The sequence below is a fragment of the Peromyscus maniculatus genome, chromosome 9 (assembly GCF_049852395.1).
Source record: "Peromyscus maniculatus bairdii isolate BWxNUB_F1_BW_parent chromosome 9, HU_Pman_BW_mat_3.1, whole genome shotgun sequence".
Lineage (NCBI taxonomy): Eukaryota > Metazoa > Chordata > Mammalia > Rodentia > Cricetidae > Peromyscus > Peromyscus maniculatus.
Genome location: NC_134860.1, coordinates 119,378,473 through 119,399,895, shown reverse-complemented (window position 1 = coordinate 119,399,895; position 21,423 = coordinate 119,378,473). Strand labels below are relative to the sequence as shown.

At 42.5% G+C, this 21,423-nt stretch overlaps 1 protein-coding gene and 1 long non-coding RNA gene across 5 annotated transcripts in view; one reads left to right on the top strand and one right to left on the bottom strand.

Moving 5' to 3' along the window:
• Positions 1 to 21,423, bottom strand: part of Ubac2 (UBA domain containing 2) — a 184,705-nt gene that overhangs the window by 151,564 nt on the left and 11,718 nt on the right. The gene's annotated exons all lie outside the window — the stretch shown is intronic.
• Positions 10,923 to 16,109, top strand: LOC143267470 (uncharacterized). The gene is made up of 2 exons (XR_013042620.1): positions 10,923 to 11,482; positions 15,171 to 16,109. It is a non-coding gene; the product is annotated as an uncharacterized LOC143267470 (long non-coding RNA).

The window sequence follows — 21,423 nt, the reverse complement described above, 5'->3', positions numbered from 1 at the left end:
TACATATACATAGTCATTCATTCATTCATTCACTCTCTCTCTCTGACTCAGACACACACACTATCTCTCACACAGTCTCACACACACATTCTCTCCCATATTCTCTCTCTCACACACACACACACTGAGGATTCAGGCCACAGCAATTACCATGGATATACACAACAACTTTATCACAAAGATACTCTTCTAGCATTGTCTATATTACTGTGAAAATAGTATCTATAAATACCCAAAGGGAAAAGAGAAAAATTAAATTATGTTCTATGTGTAAGACAGAATAATATTCAACACTAAGAAATAGGTAGTATAAAAATACTTCAAGCCTTAAAAAGATGTTCCTAAAAATAATGTTAGTGGCATTATAATACAATAGTTTAAAAAAACAAAACAAAACATAAATAGATGTTTTGTAAAGCATGTATCAATGTAACAATGATAATCATGCTCTATTCATGAGATGTTTTGCTTTTTACACAAATCTATTTTAATGGAAAATTCATTTTTAACTAGTTACTTATTCAAGGAAAAGTTCACCATATCCTCATACTCAGAGCTCAGGCAAGTCACTAGCCAACTTCCTGTCTGTGAGTGGGGTCAGGAAGTAGTTCGCACACCAGAGCCCAAGCAGTAAACAAATGCGCTTTGAAAAGTCGTTCCTCTGACAGACATCTCCTCCCTCTGAAGATGGGCAGCTATGACTGAACGAGCAGGCGATGCACTAATCTAAAAGTCAAAGGAGACCATCTCCGGCAAGCGTGGTACAAAACAGCAGGTTAAGGTTTCTTAGGGGTCACTTAGCTCCCACTTCTCTTTGGTGTGACCAAAGTTACCACCACTATTTGTGGCAATTAATACCACTTAGGCTTAGGTGGCTGTGGCCATAAAATAATGACTATAATGACTCCATTTCAGGTGGATTATCCCATATCCGACACTGTCCTGATAAAAGGCCTCCCGTGTCTCCTGAGTCCTTATTGTCTGGAGGTAGGAATTCACCGTTCACAGACTTTAGGTAAAGAAATGGGCTGGAAGATTAAATACCTTACCTCAGGTCACAGCTTTATAGTAAAGGGGCTGCTATTTGAACCAGTTCTGCCTTACTATAAAAAACTTTTTCTAGTATCTACTGAGAAAAATATACTTTATATATTTACTATCTTACACTTAAAGTAAAACTTTGATCTTCAAAAAGTCAAACATAGCTCAAACGACTCATAAATTCCACTCCCAGACATATATCCAGGAAAAGCGAAAACAGGACCTCAAACAGAAGCTTACATATGGATGTTTAAAGTGGTATTATCACAGCAGGTAAACCACAGCCGAGTGACCACCAACAAATGAAAAGATAAACAAAACATATTTCACATAATGGAATATTGTCTGTGGGAGAAGAATGGCATCCTGGTGCCTGCTACATGTCATGGGCAAACCTCACAGCAAAATAATACAAATACAGCAACGTCAGTGAGCAAATACTTTAAAAGGCTGGAAGGAGAATCTTGCTGTGTGAATTTTCCCTGAATATTTTGAGCACTGAAGACACTAACCACAGGTTTTGCTCAACTGTCTGGGCTGTTACAGAAGGATGCTCGCTGCAGACACAATGCAGGAGCAGCAACCTGGTAACTCCATCTGCCCCCACATGTCTGGCCTGCAAAAGTACAGGTCAAAAACCCAGTGTGGTTGACACCCTTCAAGCAGGGGCCACCATACCCCGCCACGAACACTCATCTTCCCATTAATGACTGTTTAACTAGTTGGTAAAGTTCTCGGGGTTCCCACAAAGAAAGGGATCACATAGTATTTCATGAAGTAACTTCCTCACAGCTTTATTATGAGAAGGGACTAAACAAGCCAAGGGTGAAGTTCACAAAAGCACAGTAAAGCCACACACTGGGAGAGGTGCCCTCAGCTTCCTCCTCCATTTAGTCCCCAGGCCACTAGGCTTCCTGGGCAGACTCCTAAGGGACTTGTCTTGGGGACCACACTGCAGTGTGATGAACAAGTGCTTCTGGCGACCATCTCCACGAAGTCTCTGTAAGACTGCCCAGGGCCAAAGGGTCCCAGTTCATAACTGTGACACCCATTTCCCAGACTGGTTAGAGGTTCAAAACAAAACAAAACTAAAAGCCACCCATGAATGGTCTTTTGTCCCTTATCCCCTGGGGAGAATTCAGTGACCCCAGGCACCTGCCTCATTGACTGCTCCTTACACAAGAGCCCAGGCAGTCAGGCAGAACGCCTGTCTCACGAGGAGAGCGACAGACGCCTGTTGCTGTGGCAGTGGTCGTGAAGTGTCCTGGGAAAACAAACAGAAGAAAGTGCCAACAAGGTTCGAGAGTGGGAAAACCAGGAACAAGGACTTGCCCTCAAAAGGTGTCTATCTAAAACATGTTGACAGATGAGTTGAGAGCAGTAGCAATCAAATGTAAAAGCATGTTCTGAAAGAGCACTGAGGGCTGAGGCTGGCCCCAGGTCATAGAAAAGTGTATCAAGTCTGCACAGCACCAGCACCGACATCTTACTTAGTGTTACCACTGTGCTCAACTTGGGTTTATCCGCACTAGAGAGATTTAATGGAAACACTAACCCTTCGCCAATCAGAAAAGCAGTGACTGTTAAAAGTGCTGATTAGATGAGAAACACAGTTACAATGACGTAACTGTACAGTGAAAGGGTACGGCCACTCCTGTTTCTAAGCACAGGGTAAGCCCTTCTACAGCAGAAACAACTCTGAAAGCTGAGTCAAGATGCTTATGAAAAAAACCTGTACAATAAACTGTAAGGGATAAGAAAACATAATTCCAAAATGTGGAAATCTGAGGTAGGTGACAAAAAAATGAATTGTTTTTAGAGTCTGAGCCCAGGCATGCTTAGTGGCCCAGCAAGTCCATGCCAAGCAGCAGCACACACTCGGAAGACCCAGTTGCCACGCCACAATGCCAGGTCACTCACCTCAGAAAAAACTGAAATCTGGACACTTGTGAGTCCCAAATACCTCAACCTCTTCCCACAGCCTTCCATGTCACAGAGACCTGGAGCCCGCGCATCTCCCCACCCGGCAAGAACCCCCACCCCGTCCATGAGAATGCTATGGATAACAAGCTGGGGACACGCCAGGTATAAATCCGGGCATTCAAAGACTCAGCATCTCACCCCCAAAAAGAAGGCCAGGCAAAAAGGCCAGAGCTACAAGGGCATGCTAGGACATCAGAGGAGAGAAGCAGACGGTATGCGTGCATCCTGAGGCTGTCCGTGTGGCCCACGCTGGCCCACTTGGAAAGACACAAGTGAAGCACACACCTACAGAGCCTGAGCCGGACTTTGGAGGCCTGGCTTCTCTGGTGAAGTCTGGGCTTCTATGTGACCTCCCCGGGCCTCACTAGTCTGTGAGCTGAGGAAAGAAAAGGTCCACTCAAACCTCAAACACTAAAACCAAGTCCAAAGAAGCAAAGAGCAAATAAAAGCAAGGAAACCAGAAGAGAGGGAAACCAAATTCCAGCCTAAGAGAGTGGAAGGGGGCCCCGTCAGCTCCTCCTCCTGTCCAGTTGTTCTGAGATGACAACCCTCCAGACACCAGAGAAGTGTATCCTTTCAAATGAAGCCAGGGCACCCAGGGAGGCTCTGGGAAGGAACATGAGCAATCATGATGCACAGCACCCCCACACTGCATTCCACCCCACAGACGCACGGGAGTGTCCACTCTGTTCTGGAACCTTCTACTCTATTAGCTACAAGTTCCCACACTATAATTTGCATGCATAAATTTTAAAGAAAAGTCTATCACTACAATAAAAAATGTCACTTGGTAATTGGAGATGATAACTGTAAAAATAAACACAGTTCTAACAAAACAGTCACTCCATTCTACTAATTTTATTGTTGGCTGAAAACTCTCAGCCTGCCTCCTGTCCTCTGTTACGGTGGGAAACTGGTCTACTAGACAGGTATTTATAAGAACACTCTGAGACTTTTCCCTTTAATATAGCTGTGACTAAGGAGGACCAACACTGTTTAAAGTTACCTCTAGCAGCAGCAATGCCACTGAGAGCATCAGTGGGCCACTTGGGCCGTCCATAAAACCCTCCCCAAGCCGACTCCCACATTCTTTCCCACAGACAGCCTCTCTGGAAAGAAGGCTTGGCCAGCAAGTAAAATCCGACAGCCTAATACGACAGAAGCAGCACACACAGGGCCGGATGTCTCAAAGGAGAGAGAGCTTGGGGGACCTTCGAAGTGCAGCAGGGTGCCAGGGAAACAAAACAAACAAAAAGTGCCAAGAAAGGCGATGCACGGATCAAGGAGCAGCAGCAGAGGAGGACGGATCTGAGGCAGTGTAGAAAAGGAGACTGCTGGAATCCTTACACGGTGGCTTGCACAGCAAATACACAACCATAGGGATGTAAGAACAGCCAACGACTTCTCTTCCATATAAAAATCAACCCACAGACAAATCGAGGAAGGCTTGCTATCAGACCATATTGAAAACACAGGGCCATACCTGACACAATTACGAATTTGTTCCTGGGCTAATTTCTTTTTTTGTTTATTTTTGAGACAGAGTCTCACTGTATAGTCCTGGCAGGCCTGGAACTCACAATAGGCTCATTGCTCATTTTTATAGTGAAATCCACTGAATATGCCAAAAATTGATCAATTAAAAAATATTTGGGGCCAGGCAGTGGTGGCATACGCCTTTAATCCCAGCACTCAGGAGGCAGAACCAGGCAGATCTCTGTGAGTTCAAGGCCAGCCTGGTCTACACAGCGAGATCCAGTTCAGGCACCAAAACGACACAGAGAAACCCTGTCTCAAAAAACCAAAAAAAAAGGTGTATTCTTTGAAATTATAAAAATACGTGAACTACAAAAATCAAAACTGTAAGATAAAGAGCTAAACCATACACAAAAAAGTGAAAAACATTCACTTTCCCAGGCTCATCAACACCCGCAGATGAAGAGAACAAGGAGGTAGCATTTAATCTCTCCATTGACAAGACTGTTTAAATTATCATGCTCAGTGGTCACAAGTGTGTGGTGAGGAGCCTGCCGTCCATGGCTGACGCGTGTTCAGGAACACAAACTTCCCATCCCAGATGGCAGTACAGATCAAGAGCTGCACAATGCCCCGTTCTTTGCTCCTGTAAGTCCATGACTGTGACTATTCTTTTTGAGAGACTTCAAGAATGTGACCCACTGTCATAGTGCACGCCTTTAATCACAGCAGGGAGGAGGCAGAGGCGGGTGGATCTCTGTGAGTTCGAGGCCAGACTGGTCTATATAGTGAGTTCCAGGTCAGCAAGAGCTACACACTGAGACCCTGTCTCGGAAAAAAAAAAAAAAAAAAAAGAGGAGGAGAAGGAAGAAGGTGACTGGTGGAAAGGTGGGTTGAGAGATGAGAGAACTGGCTGCTCTTCCAAAGGACACAGGTTCAATTCCCAGCCCCGACATGGCTCTAACTCCAATTCAAGGGGATCCAACACCCTTTTCTGGCCTCCTTGGGCAACTAGACACACACGTGTGCACAGACATAAATGCAGCAAAACACCCATATACATAAAATTTTGAAATAAGAATTAAAACAAATAATAAAGCTGTCCTTTAAAAAGGAAAAAGAGCTGGGCAGTGGTGGCAGTGGTGGCCCACGCCTTTAATCCCAGCATTCGAGAGGCAGAGGCAGGCGGATCTCTGAGTTCAAGGCAAAGAATGGCACTGTGGCTTGGGGTGCAACTCAGGGGCCGAGTGCTTGCCTGGTATTCACTGAACAACAGCCAACCAACAAACAAACAAGCAGAGGAAGACAGAAAAGAAAAAGAACGATGGGATCTGAACTTCCAGACACGTTCAGCTTGACAGTTTCTCAATGGAAAATACTGAAGAGAAACATTTTAATGTTAGAAAATGCTATAGTCATTCTAACTTGTGATTCTGAATGTCTAATGTTGAAAGGACATAAAATGTACATTTGAGCTCCGTTTCTGCATTAAACCAAAACTACACACATTTACGTACATCGATCTATGTGTGCCTAAGAGAAGAGAACCCACCATAAACAGCTATGGAGAAGTTGCAGCCAAGCCATCAATGCTGTGACTGAGAGACTACACTACACTAGCCCTTTCTACACTAGACCTTCATGTGGTTCTCTTCAGCATGCATGTCTACTTTACAAGACAGAACGAACATCACAGGCCAGCACTGGAGATTATTAATATGGATAAATCCACTTAAGGTTAAATTTTAAAGTAAAATATAACACTTGCTGCAATTTTGCTTTCAGAAATGTTGACACACAGGAGAGGGTGGAAGGAGGGACAAAGTAACAGCAGAGATGTCTGATAGCCCAAGAACTGTATCACTGCATTTACCTGAAGCTATACATAATACATGCAAGTGTGTGTGTATATATGTATTTTTTGCGGGGGAGGGAGTTCAAGACAGAGTTTCTCTGTGAAACAGTTCTGGCTGTCCTAGAACTCACTCTGTAGACCAGGCTAGCCTCAAACTCACAGAGCTCTGCCTGCCTCTGCCTCCCGAGTGCTGGGATTAAAGGCGTGTGCCACCACTGCCCAGCTAATATGTACATTTACCAAATGAAGTTATGCTACTTGGGCTGACAATGCTCCCCCAAGAGCCAGACAACACCCACAGGACCAGGCATGAGAAGCCTCCATGCAAGCCGCTGGGCGGGGTAGTCCAAGTGACTCTAAACAATGCAGGCTCTTGGCCTCCCTTGGTTGCCTCTCAAAGGTTGGATGTAAGTCCCCACTGTTGAAGACACCACACATTTAGAACACAAGAATCAGAAAATTCAAGCTAGATCTAACCTAAAAGTCTCCCTTGGTATAGATATCATAGTACCAGAAAGTATTATGTAAACTGCCAAGGAAGGAATAATCCTATCAATCCAATCAATAATCCATCTGTGAGACCTATTAACTATAATGATGACCAGTTTGGCAAAATAGCCCTAAAGGCATTTTGCAGAATATTTGGCTAACTATGTAAAGATGTATTGCATTTAATTACGTAAAGATGTGTTGCTGTTTTACCTTACTTGTCTAAGGCACCTGATTGGTCTAATAAAAAGCTAAATGGCCAATAGCAAGGGAGGAGGTATAGGCAGGACTTCCGGGTAGGGAGAGTAAGCAGGAGGAGAAACTTAGGCTCAGGGAAGAAAGAAAAGAAGACTACAGCCAGACACAGAGAAGCAGGGAAGTAGGACATACAAAATGAAAGAAAGGTAAAAAGCCCAGAGGCAAAACAGAGATGAATAGAATCAGGTTAAATTAAAAGAGCTGGTAGGACAAGCCTAAGCTAAAAGCCTAGCATTCATAGTTAATAATAAGTCTCCATGTCTTTATTTGGGAGCTGGTTGGCAGCCCAAAGAAAATGCGAACTACAAAGGTGCAATGGGGAACTCCTATCGCAGCAGTAACCCACGGCTGTCTAAACGGACAAGGCCCATCCTATAGGAGGGAAATCATGTCTGGCTTCATAACCTAGACAACTACCCAGGGCTAGTGAGGTCATGGATCTTAGGACAGAACCTGCTTCACTAGACCAGCATAATCCCAACTGCATTCTAAACCTTATCCTTATACCCACATAAGTGTAGCTCTTACCCTTCTTCAAATAAGCTTCTCTTCACGGCACACAGAGACCATTACAGAAAACCACAACTGGACCCAATGGACACAATCAAGACACCACGGGGGAGCCAGGCCCCAGCAGATAGATTGCCAACACAACTCCTGCACATGAAGCTCAAAGAACATCAAAGAAAGGACAGAAAGATTCTAAGAGTCAGATGACCAAGAAGTCTACTATGAGATTCTGTCCCCAAGACACGACAGAAAAGCTACACCCACGAATCCTCAACAATATGTGTAGCAGTAAGTTTTCTCTGGTCCCGCCTGGCCCCACGGTCCCTCAACCCTTATAAAATAATCATTCAGAGGCTTAATACTATTATAAACTGTATGGCCTATGGCAGGCCTCTTGCTAGCTAGCTCTTATAGTTTAACTCAACCCATAACTATTAATCTATGTATCGCCATGTGTTCCATGACTTTACCTGCATCCTATTACATGTTGTTCTTAGGATGGCAGTCTAGCATCTCTCCCATTTCGCCTGTCTCTCTCCTTGGATTTCCTGCCTGCCTCTAAGCTGCCTTACCATAGGTTAAGCAGTGTATTTATTAACCAATGAGAACAACATATATTCACAGCATACAGAAAGACATCCTCCAGCGAATATGGCCGCCTAAACAAAGCCTAAACAATGACAGTATCAACAGACATGCTAATATAGCTCGAGTTTTCCTGCCTTACCCACAGTCAGGACAAATCTTTGTCACCCATCAGTGTAGATGTAACCAACCGTCTTATTAAATAAGAAACACAGAACCAATGTAAAAGAGAAAGCCAAGAGGTCAGAGCTCAGAGCTAAAACCTTACCCTTCCTCCTGCGGTGTTCCTACCTCTCCAAAAGAGACCTACTTCCTGTGTGTTTGTCTTGATATAGTCTTTCTGTTCTGCCTTCTCATTGGTTGTAAACCCAAACACATGACTGCCTCGTCACTGCCTGTATGTACAGCTCTCCAGGTCTTAAAGGCATGTGTCTCCAATGCTGGCTATATCCCTGAACACACAGAGACTTCTACACCAGTCCCCCAGCCGCTCAGACCCAACCAAGTAACACAGAGACTTATATTGCTTACAAACTGTATGGCCGTAGCAGGCTTCTTGTTAACTGTTCTTATAGCTTAAATTAATCCATTTCCATAAATCTATGCATTGCCACGTGGTTCGTGGCTTACCGGCATCTTCACATGCTGCTTGTCCTGGCGGTGGCTGGCAGTGACTCCTGCCTTCCTGTTCTTTCTTTTCTCCTGTTAGTCCCGCCTATACTTCCTGCCTAGCCACTGGCCAATCAGTATTTTAGTTACTGACCAATCAGAGCAACACATTTGCCATACAGAACATCCCATAGCATGCTAACTCAGAAGGGGAAATCTCACTGGGTCCCACACCTAGATAAGAACAAGCCGAGGGAGGAAGAATCAGCCTCTCCTAGAGATAAGACCCCCTAACTGGTTTTCCCGTACAAAGTAATGGACCCTAAGTCATATGCACCCAAGCAAGTTTGTGTGTGTGTGTGTGTGTGTCTGTGTATAAGAGAGACAGAGAGTATAAGTGTAACTAATAATAAACAATGCTAATGTAATATTAAGAAAAAGAGGCCATCAATTTGAGAGGAGGGAAGACATGGGACATGGGAGGGGTTGGAGGGAGGAAAGAGGAGGAAGAGAAGGAGAAAATGTTTACATGTACACACTCAATTACGTGAATGAAGGTCAAGTCTGTCAGCCTAATAGCTTGCTTTCCTTACATTGGGTTTTTCATTGCTAAGTAGTTTTAAAATGTCGATAAGTTAAAACAGCTTTTTAATTAACTTTTCGTAAATACAAAATAATGGACTTCAGCCAGGCAGTGGTGGCGCACGCCTTTAATCCCAGCACTTGGGAGGCAGAGCCAGGCAGATCTCTATGAGTTTGAGGCCAGTCTGGTCTACACAGCGAGATCCAGGACAGGCACCAAAACTACACAGAGAAACCCTGTCTTAAAAAAAAAAAAAAGAAGAAGAAGAAGAAGAAAAGAAAAGGACTCCACTCTAATTTCATGTCATTGTGCTTTGTTCACTGTTAACCAATACCCTCCCTCTGTCCCCACCTTCCTCCTCCTGTGGGCTCCTTTCTTGCCCCCCTAAGACACACACACACACACACACACACACACACACACACACACACACACACGTTCTCCATCTTCCAAGGCTGAAATTACAGGGGAGACGCTACAGTCGCCCACCATGACCACCTGATATTTACATGGGTCCTCTTGATCAGAACTCCAGTCTTCTTGCTTGGACAGCAACCTCTTTGACTGGCCAGGCAAGTTTTATATGCTGGGCCATCTCCCCAGTGCAAAAACAACTTTTTCATTATGGAGTTGCTAAGGGCCTTGGAAGTCTTACTTTCCACTGCCAATCATTAAATAACAATGCAGACAAGTACAGTGTCTACTCTCTCCACTGTGTCAGGCTACATTAGAGAGACTGGGGTGTGGTCAAAATGGTAATATAACGCATTAGGCTGGGGAGACGGCTCCATTGGTAAAGTGTTGGCTTTGTGCAAACCTGTGCTGAGTTCCGTCTCCAGTACTCATGTAAAATCTGTAACCTGGAGCTGGGGGTGGGGAGGTGAGAACAGAGGCAAGCAGATCCTTGAAGCCCATGGGCAGCCAGCCTAGCCAAATGTTTGAGCTCCAGGCTCGGTGAAAGACTGCCTCAAAAAATACAGGCGACCAGCTGAGGAAGACACACAACAGCGAGCAACCTGTAGCTCCACATGCACACTCACACAGGCATGTACACACACGTGTGTGTATATAGTGAAACATCTGGAGACATGGTTAAGATGCACTGTATACATCTATAGAATTTTCAATGAATTAAAATTAAATAAAATGAGGATTTAATTACAATTCTCATTTATTCTTATAAAACTTCAAGCCCTCTTAGTACCGTTATTTCCAAACATTTTCCCAAAATGCTGGGATAAATTACTTATCAAGTTCCCCATATCAAAACTATACACAAATGCATCTTAAAGCAGCTGAGGAAGGCGGGCTCCACTTTCAATACTGAACCTAAAACTGACCAAGGCTGAGTATGAAACGGATGGGAGATGGAAAATGTGAGTGGGTAAGGAAACACACGCAAGCATGGTGCAAAGATCCAGCGGGGAAGGGGGTGGGGAGGAAACACACGCGCATGCGCGGTGCAAAGATCTAGGGGGGGGGAGAGAAACACGCGCATGCGTGGTACAAAGATCTAGTGGGGAAAAGGAAACACACGCGCATGCGTGGTGCAAAGACCTAGTTAGGACAGGCGCGTCCTGCTGAAGCAGTCTGATCCTGGTCCTGCTGCAGGAAGAGGGAGAACAGGGTGGACAGGGTGCGATGGAGAAGACTCTCAGTCAGATCTCAGCTCTCCCGCACACCAGCTACATGATCCTGAGATGATTCTCTGCGATAGCGCGCTGGCTTGCAGTGAGGAAAACAGCAGCTAGCTGGCTTCAGAACCTTCACAGGGCAGCTGGGTAGATTAAGTGCAGCAAGCACAACAATCTTCTCTCTCAAACTGTTCAAGTTTTAATTTAGTACCACTCTTAAGGGCTGGAATTTGGCACTGCGTGCCAAAAGTTATAATAGTGCACTTTATTATGTTTTATCTACCCTCCCCCCTTTTTTTAAAGACAGATTCCAAGGGGGCCTCAAACTCCCCAGGTAACAGAGGATGACCTTGAACTTGTGATATTAGAGTCTCCACTTGCTGGTGCTGCGATTACAGCTGGCTCCACCACATCTGATTTTATGCAGTGATGGGATGGCCAGGTCTTCATGCACATCAGGTAAGCGCTCTGTCAACTGGGCACATCCTCGGTTTATTTTACCTTCTTGTACTTCTAGGAAAATGTTTAAATCAAGATGCTCTCAGCAAAGGAGGGAGAGCCCTCCTTATTCAAGAACAGTACACTAGAGGAATGCTTGTCATTAAAGGGAAAGGAAAAGAAGGGGAGGGGAGGGGTGTGGAGGGGAGGAGAAGGAAGGAAGGAAGGATGGAAGGACGAAGGAAGGAAGGAAGGAAGGAAGGAAGGAAGGAAGGAAGGAAGGAAGGAAGGAAGGAAGGAAGGAAAGAAGGAAGGAAGGAAGGAAATGCCTCACAGACGTGCCTACAAGCCAATCGGACAGAGGCAATTGCTCAACTGATGGTCCCTCTTCTCAGTACATCAAGTTAACAACTAACTATGGCACGAAGTGTCCACTAAGGCACCAAAATACAAGAGCAGCTGCCTATCGAAAGGGTAAGCACCACACCAAAATGCAGACTTAACCAACGTGCCAAGTCCAAACTGGGAAAGAAGGAAGGAAAACTCTCACCTTTGAATAATACTGAATTCGATAATTTTTTTTTTAGCTGTTTAAAATGCACCCCTGTGCCATGGCATCTATTATCTAAGATTATGATGAGCACATGACTATATATTTGGTCTCTGACTACTATTAAACTAAACTCTGAGAACCCAGAAGAGTAACTGGCCCACATAAATGATCTTTAAGTATCAATCTGTTGAACAAACAGACAGAAAAATGAAGGGACAGTCACAGTATGTCCCCAAATGGGTACATTTTAAAGAGCTGGTGAGTCCACAAAGAAGTTATTTTGGTCTTCCCCACAAAAAAAGTATTCATCATGCTGAATACATACTTAAGAAAGGATGCATTTGTAAGAACATGGCTTTATCCTGACAAAGAGCAGGGATCAATGGATGAATGATGGACAGGTCCATCATCATCTGGGGACAGATACTCAAGTTCCTGAAGCAGATGGGGGCTCCAGACCTGGAGACAGGACTGAGGAGTCTCATGACTTATGTCTACACCAAAGTTGACGCCAATGGACCTTGGCTCATCAAACCTAACTGCATTTCACTCGAGGCTCCCAAAAAAATAATTTGAATCAGGGGATATTTTAACTCAGGGGTAATTCCAGTCCAGTTGAGCGCTGCATTCCTCACTTTAAACTGACCCGTTTACGGTGGTGCCACCAAGGTGATGTTACAATTTTGTCAGCAGGACACCTTGGTGTTTTGGATCTTCAAAGGTCTGAATCCAGCTCTGTTTCACTCAGACTCAAGCAGCAGTCTAACTACACAAAAATTCTTTCGTCTATTCCTATTACACTTCTTTTGCGGGACATTTGATCACACTGTGTGAAAGGCACCTTCTTATTGGTTTAATAAAGAGCTGAATGGCCAATAGCTAGGCAAGACTTTCAGGGAGAGAGAAAGAAAGAGAGAGGATGTGGGATGGGGGAAGGGGGACTGGCATGAGGGATTCACCAGCAAGACATAGAGGGAGTTGGACGTACAGTATGAAGGAGAGGTAACGAGCCACATGGCAGAATGTAAATTAATATAAACAGGCTAATTTAAGTTATAAGAGCTAGTTGGGAACAAGCCTAAGCTAAGACCAAGCTTTCATACTTAGTAAGAAGTCTCTGTGTCATTATTTGGGAGCTGGTGATCCAAAGAAAGGCTGACTACACACCTCTGATTCACTCATACCTTAGTGTGCTTCCTATTCTGTGACTTAAAAAAAAAAAAATGGCAATCTTACCAAAAGCAATCTACAGATTCAATGCAATCCCCATCAAAATCCCAACACAATTCTTCACAGATCTGGAAAGAACAATACTCAACTTCATATGGAAAAACAAAAAACCCAGGATAGCGAAAACAATGCTGTACAATAAAGCAACCTCTGGAGGTATCAACATCCCTGACTGCAAGCTCTACTATAGAGCTATAGTAATAAAACAGCTTGGTATTGGCATAAAAACTGACATGTAGACCAATGGAATCTAATTGAAGACACTGACATTAATCCCCATATCTTTGAACACCTGATTTTTGACAAAGAAGTCAAACTGTACAATGGAAAAAAGAAAGCATCTTCAACAAATGGTGCTGGCATAACTGGAAGTCAACATGTAGAAGATTGCAAATAGATCCATATCTATTGCCATGCACAAAACTCAAGTCCAAGTGATCAAAAACCTCAACATAAATCTAGTTACAGTGAACCTGATAGAAGAGAAAGTAGGAAGTAGTCTTGAATGCATTGGCACAGGAGATTACTTCCTAAATATAACACCAGTAGCACAGACACTGAGAGCAACAATTAATAAATGGGACCTCCTGAAACTGAGAAGTTTTTGTAGGGCAAAGCACACAGTCAATAAAACAAAACAAGAGCCTACAGAATGGGAAAAGATCTTCACCAACCCCACATCTGAGAGAGGGCTGATCTCCAAAATATATAAAGAATTCAGGCGGTGGTGGTGCACACCTTTAATTCCAGCAGCACTCAGGAGGTGGATCTCTGTGAGTTTGAGGCCAGCCTGGTCTACAGGGTGAGATCCAGGACAGGCACCAAACTACACAGAGAAACCCTGTCTTGAAAGAAAAAACCAAAAAAAAAAAAAAAGAATTCAAGAAACTAGACATCAAAATACTGAACAATCCAATTAAATTAAAATGGGCTACAAAGCTAAACTGAGAATTCTCAACAGAAGAATCTCAAATGGTTGAAAGACATTTAAGGAATTGCTCAACATCCTTAGTCATCAGGGAAATGCAAATCAAAACGACTCAGATACCATCTTACACTTGTCAAAATGGCTATGATCAAAAACACTGATAACAGCTTATGTTAGAGAGGATGAAGAACAAGAGGAACACTCCTCCACTGTTGGTGGGAATGCAAACTGGTACAGCCACTATGGAAATCAGTATGGCAGTTTCTCAGAAAACTGGGAATCAATCTACCTCAACACCCAGCTATATCACTCTTGAGCATATACCCAAGGAATGCTCAATCATACCCTAAGGACACATGCTCAACTATGTTCATAGCAGCATTATTCATAATGGCCAGAACCTGGAAACAACCTAGATGCCCCTCAACTGAATAACAGATGAAGAAAATGTGGCACATATACACAATGGAGTATTACTCAGTGGTTAAAAAAAAAAATGGCATCATGAAATTTGCAGGCAAATGGATGGAACTAGAAAATATCATCCCAAGTGTGGTAACTCCGACTCAGAAGGACAAACATGGTATGTACTCACTCATTAGTGGATACTAGATGTAAACCAAAGGATAACCAGACAACAACCCACAACTCCAGAGAAGCTAGCTAACAAGGAGGACCCAAAGAGGGACACATAGATCACCTTGCAAAGAAGTAGATGTAGAATGGGGGTTAAGGGGGGCAATGGAGGGTAGATGATGGGGGATGAGAACGTGAGGGAACGGGATGGTCGAGCTGGAACAGGGACAGAGTGGGAGAGCAAGGAAAGAGATACCATGATAGAGGGAGACATCATGGGAATTGGGAGAAACCGGGTGCTAGGGAAGTTCCCAGGAAGCCACAGGATGACCCCACCTTAGACTATTAGCAGTAGTGGTGAGGGTGCCTGAATTGGCCTACTCTGGTAATTAGATTAGTGAATACCCTAATTGTCATCACAGAGCCTTCATCCAGGAACTGATGGAAGCAAATGCAGAGATCCCCAGCCAAGTGCCAGGCCAAGCTCCAGGAGTCGAAGAGAGAGAAGAGGAGGGATTCTATGAGCAAGGGACATCCGATGATGATGGGGAAACAATGATGATGGGAAACCAAACCAAACCGGTGGGAACTCATGAACTGTGGACCAATAGCTGTGGAGCCTCCATGGGACTGAACTAGGCACTCTGTATAGGCGAGACAGTTGTTTAGCTTGACATGCTTAAGACCCTCACCACCACACCACCACACCACCACCCCCACCCCTCAACCCCAGTAGGGTCAGAATCCGTCCCTGGTGTATGAACTGGCTTTTTGGAAACCAGTGCTGTGGGGCATCCATGAGCTACAAAGATGGTGCCGAGAGGAAGTTAGCCCAAGTTGTTTATGCTGAGATAAGATACAAAGATCAAGAGATGATGTCTATGGTGGTATTTTATTTGTAATGAAATGTGATTTTAATTGTATGTTAATAAATAAAGTTGCCCTGGGGTCAGAGCTATTAGAGCCATAGCAAGAGCCAGGCAGTGGTGGCACACGCCTGTGGTGATATTTTATTTGTACTGAAATGTTATTTTAATTTTATGTTAATAAATAAAGTTGCCCTGGGGTCAGAGCTATTAGAGCCATAGTAAGAGCGTGGTGGTTAGAAGAGCTAGGTAGATTTCTGTGTGTTCAGGGATACAGCCAGTATTGGAGACATACGCCTTTAAGACCTGGAGGGCGGTACTTACAGGCAGTGATGAGGCAGTCATGTGGTTGGGTTTACAACCAATGAGAAGGCAGAACAGAAAGATTATTTAAACAGGGACACAGGAAGTACCTCCCTCTCTCGGGGAAGCTAGGAGCACTGCAGGAGGTAAGATTTTATCTCTGAGCTCTGACCTCTCGGCTTTTCTCTTTTACCTTGGCTCTGTGTTTCTTATTTTAATAATACGATTGGTTACATCTACATCTGGCGCCCAACGTGACAAGAATCCATTAAAAACTGCTTGGGGCCGGCTCCCTAGCCGGAGCAGCCGGCTCCCTAGCCCCGGCCCAGGTCTGGACTCAGGCTGGACTGTGAGCTGCTTGCTTAAAGCCAGTGCTACAAACAGCTCAGGCCTACCCTGCTAAACAGGGCCGCTGGCTGTAAAGCCAAGCCTTGACTCGGCTCAAGAGGGAACAAGTGGCTGGCTTTAAGCTTTAGCCGGCTACCCCTTTGCTTTCACTTTCACTTTCGCTTTCGCTTTTGCTTTCTCTCTTGCTTTCTCTCTGTCTCTCTGTTTCTAGGACTCTAGGTGGCTGTTTTGAAATTCGCTCGGATTTCTACTGTTCTATGCAGATTTGGTAAGTCATAAAGGAAACTATTTAAAAGACAAATTTTTTCCACATTTAAAAAAAATGGGTTTCCTGTGTACATTGGAAGAAAATTGGGTTTTGTTTGAAATTTTAGGCAGTCTGACAATGGAACAACTATATGAAAAGATTAGTATTATGGGAATTATGCAGTTAATCACCATGCTTATTCTCATTTTACTATTTAAAAAGATAGTCGATTTAAGTGCCAGGATAACAGCTTTAGAAAAACCTGTTAATTTTAACAGTGAAGTTGGTTCAAGTTTGGATCATAAGGTTACAGAAAGAAAGCCTGTTTTCACACAGTCATCCTTAATTTATCCTGTAACCGTACAGCAGATGCCTGATCAAATGGCTACACAAAATATCTGGGCTCCAATTGAACTGATGGATTTTAAAAGGTTTAAGGAGGCAATAGTATCTTATGGCATGCATTCCCCATATGTAAAGCAAATGTTAAACTCTTGGTCAACATATAATAGGATTATACCACAGGACTGGCGGGACCTTGCACAAGCTGTTCTGGAACCCAGCCAGAGAATTCAATTTCTAACGTGGTTTAAGGAGGAAGCTAGAAACGTAGAAACACAATGGAGGGATAAAGGAATACAAGTTTGTCAGGATCAGCTTATTGGAGAAGGCCAATATGCTTCAATACAAACACAATGTTTATATGATGTTCAAACCGTAATTTTATGTCGAATGGCAGCCTTGAATGCATGGGACAGAGTTGATGAACCAGGAAAAAAACCTGAGTCATTCACAAAGGTTATGCAAGGCCCAAAAGAATCTTTCACAGATTTTTTAGAAAGACTGGCTTCAGCAGTAAACAGAATGGTCTCAGGATCAGAAGCTAGTAAGGCAATAATTGAAGCTTTGGCATTTGAGAATGCGAATGCAGCATGCAAAAGAATAATCAGGCCGTTAAGGGCAAGATCTGCACCTTTGGAAGATTGGATTAGAGAAACAATTAATGTTGAGGTTGATGAGCATGATACGTGGGTAGGAGAAGTAATTTCAAAAGGTTTGAGGAGTGTTAGATGTTTTGGGTGTGGAAAGCAAGGACATTTTAAAAGGGACTGTAAACAGGTCATTCCTAGAAGCAATGTTTCTTCAAGGAACAATGGCAACAGAAGGCCCCTTCCTTCTGGAGTATGCAGAAGGTGTGGTAAGGGAAAACACTGGACCAACGAATGTAGATCAACAAAGGACAGACAGGGTAATCTTTTGCCTCAGTTTTCGGGAAACTCCCGGAGGGGCCTCATGCAGGCCCCCATAGCAAAACCAGTTCAAACCTTTCCTGCAGCTGTAGAGGAAATCCCTGCTCTGAGCGATTAAATAACCAAATGACTATTGGAATAAATCATGCTGGTCAGGATGATGAAAAAGAGAGAATAGAAAATTCAGGAGAAAACATAAAGAAAATTTTTTGGCAAACTTCTATTAATGAACAGAGACCAAAATTAACGATAAAAATAAATGGTGTTTTGTTGTCTGGTCTGGTAGACACAGGTGCAGACATTACCATAATTGCACCAGAATTTTGGCATCCAGCTTGGCCTCTTCAAGAGGTAAACGTTCAACTGTTAGGAATTGGGACATTATCTGGAGTGAAACAGAGTGCAAGATGGCTGGAATGTATAGGTCCAGAAGGACAGAGAGGAAAATTAAAACCATATGTCGCTAACATAGCTATGAACCTGTGGGGTCGAGACTTGTTGCAACAATGGAATACTCAGATTAAAATCCCTCCAATCTCAGAAACAAATCATAAACTAGCACATGTTTCTGAGAGAAATATTAGAAGGCATTATTTTGAGTGGTCACCAGCCATCCATATTATACAGGAACAGGGCACAACAACTGATAATCCTCCAAAAATACCAACAGCTCTACCTTTAAAATGGTTAACAGACAAGCCTGTATGGGTTCAGCAATGGCCTTTAACAACAGAGAAACTCCAGGCTTTAGAAGAGCTGGTAGAAGAACAGTTAAATGCTCAGCATATTGAACAGTCAACCAGCCCTTGGAATTCTCCTGTATTTGTTATTAAAAAGAAATCTGGTAAATGGAGAATGGTAACAGACCTTAGAGCAATTAACAAAGTAATTCAGCCGATGGGCTCTCTACAATCTGGAATTCCTTTGCCTACTCTGTTACCAAAAGGATGGCCTCTCATAGTTATTGATTTAAAAGACTGTTTCTTTTCAATACCCTTACAAGAAAAAGACAGAGAAAGATTTGCTTTCACAGTGCCTACTTATAATAATTCTCAACCGGTTAAAAGATTTCAATGGAGGGTCCTCCCACAGGGAATGTTAAATAGCCCAACTCTGTGCCAATATTTTGTACAACAGCCATTGGAAGTGATACGTAAAAAATTTCCTAAATCTATAATTTATCATTATATGGATGATATTTTATTAGCTGACTCAAATGCAGATACTTTAGAAAGAATGTTTGAAGAAGTAAAGAAAATTTTGCCTTGCTGGGGATTACAAATTGCTCCTGAAAAGATACAAAGAGGAGATTCTATTAATTATTTAGGATATAAAATAGAGCTACAAAAAATTAGACCCCAAAAGGTGCAAATTAGGAGAGATAGACTACAGACTCTTAATGACTTTCAAAGATTATTTGGAGATATTTCTCATCTACGAACTATTGTTGGGGTAAAAAATGATGAACTGACTAACTTGTTCAAAATCTTAGAAGGTGACAAGGACTTAAATAGTCCAAGAGAATTATCACCTGAAGCTGAGAAAGAATTGGCCTTGGTAGAAAAGAAAGTACATGAAGGGCACGTGGATCGTATTGATCCAAAGTTGGATTGCATTTTGGTTATTTTACCTTCTAGGCATTCCCCTACTGGAATATTAATGCAGAGGGAAGATATTATATTGGAATGGATATTTTTACCAAATAAACCAAATAAAAAATTAAAAACTTATGGGGAAAAAATCTCTGACTTGATTTGGAAAGGAAAATTGAGACTTCGTCAATTAGCAGGAATAGACCCAGCAGAAATTGTCGTACCTTTAACTAAGGAGGACATTGAAAAATTATGGACAGAAAGTGAACCTTGGCAAAGAGCTTGCAGTAATTTTTTGGGAGAAATTAACAGCAAATATCCCAAAAGCAACAGAATTGATTTTATAAAGAGAGCTGATTGGATCTTGCCTCGAATTGTACGGCAAAAACCCATATCTGGAGTTCGTACATTTTATACAGATGCCAACAAACAAGGAAAGGCAGGTTACAAATCAGAAAATTTAAGTAAAGTGGTACAAAGTCCTTATAATTCAGTGCAAAAATCAGAATTGTATGCTATTCTGTTGGTATTAATGGATTTTTCAGAACCTCTCAACATAGTAACTGACTCTCAGTATGCTGAAAGAGTGGTATTACATATTGAGACTGCAGAATTTATCCCTGATGCTTCAGAATTAACTTCACTATTTATTCAATTACAAGATACAATCAGGAAAAGGAGTCATCCTTTATATATAACTCACATCCGATCTCATACTGGTCTGCCAGGCCCTTTAGCACAAGGCAATGATGAGATTGATAAATTATTGGTAGGAAATGTGCTGGAGGCCTCAGAATTTCATAAAAAACATCATGTCAATAGTAAAGGTTTAAAAAAGGATTTTTCCATAACCTGGCAACAAGCCAAAGAAATAGTAAAGGAATGTCCTACTTGTTCCTTCTATAATCAAACGCCATTACCAGCAGGATGTAACCCAAAGGGTACTCAGAGGAATGAAATCTGGCAGATGGATGTGTTTCACTTTGCAGAATTTGGAAAACTGAAATATGTACACCACACTATCGATACTTATTCAGGATTTCAATGGGCAACTGCTCTGAGTTCTGAAAAAGCTGATTCTGTAATCACTCATTTGCTAGAAGTTATGGCCATTATGGGTATACCTGCACAAATCAAAACTGACAATGCTCCATCATATGTCTCTGTTAAAATGAAACAGTTTTTTGCTTATTACAATATAAAGCATATTACAGGTATACCACATAATCCTACAGGTCAAGCAGTTATAGAAAGGTCAAACAGAACTCTAAAGGATATGCTAAATAAACAGAAAGGAGTAACAAAAACCCCCAGAAATAGACTGCATAATGCTTTATTAACTTTGAATTTTCTGAATGCCAATGAGAAAGGAACAACAGCTGCAGAGAGACATTGGGTAATAGAAAAAACTACAGAATTAAATCAGCCTATATACTTTAAGGATGTGCTGACCTCAGAATGGAAACCAGGGTATGTATTACGTTGGGGACGAGGTTTTGCTTTTGTTTCTACAGGAGAAGATAAGCTGTGGATACCATCAAAATTGATAAAGGTTTGATTTGAACAAGAAAAACCTCTTAATTAGAGGAGGTGATAGTTCATCAACCAGCATGAACATCCAATTTAAACTAACTTGTACCTGTAACACATGTCTTTTCATTTAATCAGATAATAACTTGCCAAAAAGGAACATCCCCAAAATTAGTCTTGGGGGAAGGTTTTTGTTTTTGTCTTTTAGGAGAATGAAGGTTAAGGAATCTGAAGGACACAAGACAAATGAGACAACTGAAGAAAAGGGACAAATCATCTATCCCAGGAAACAGAGTATATGGGAGTATATGGCATATGGGTATATATTATCTAAAAAATTTTATGTCTTCTTAAATGTTTGTTTCTGCTTTTCTCTAAAGATTTAACACTATTGGTTTTCTAATAGTCCCAGTTCAATTAAAATTTAAAGCTGACTTTGGAGTTGGAGAATGGCTCTCTCCTTCTTCAAACTCAAGCATGTTGTTAAAAGGAAAATGCAAACTCCCTGTATCATGCCAGAAAGAGCCATTTTCTGCTAT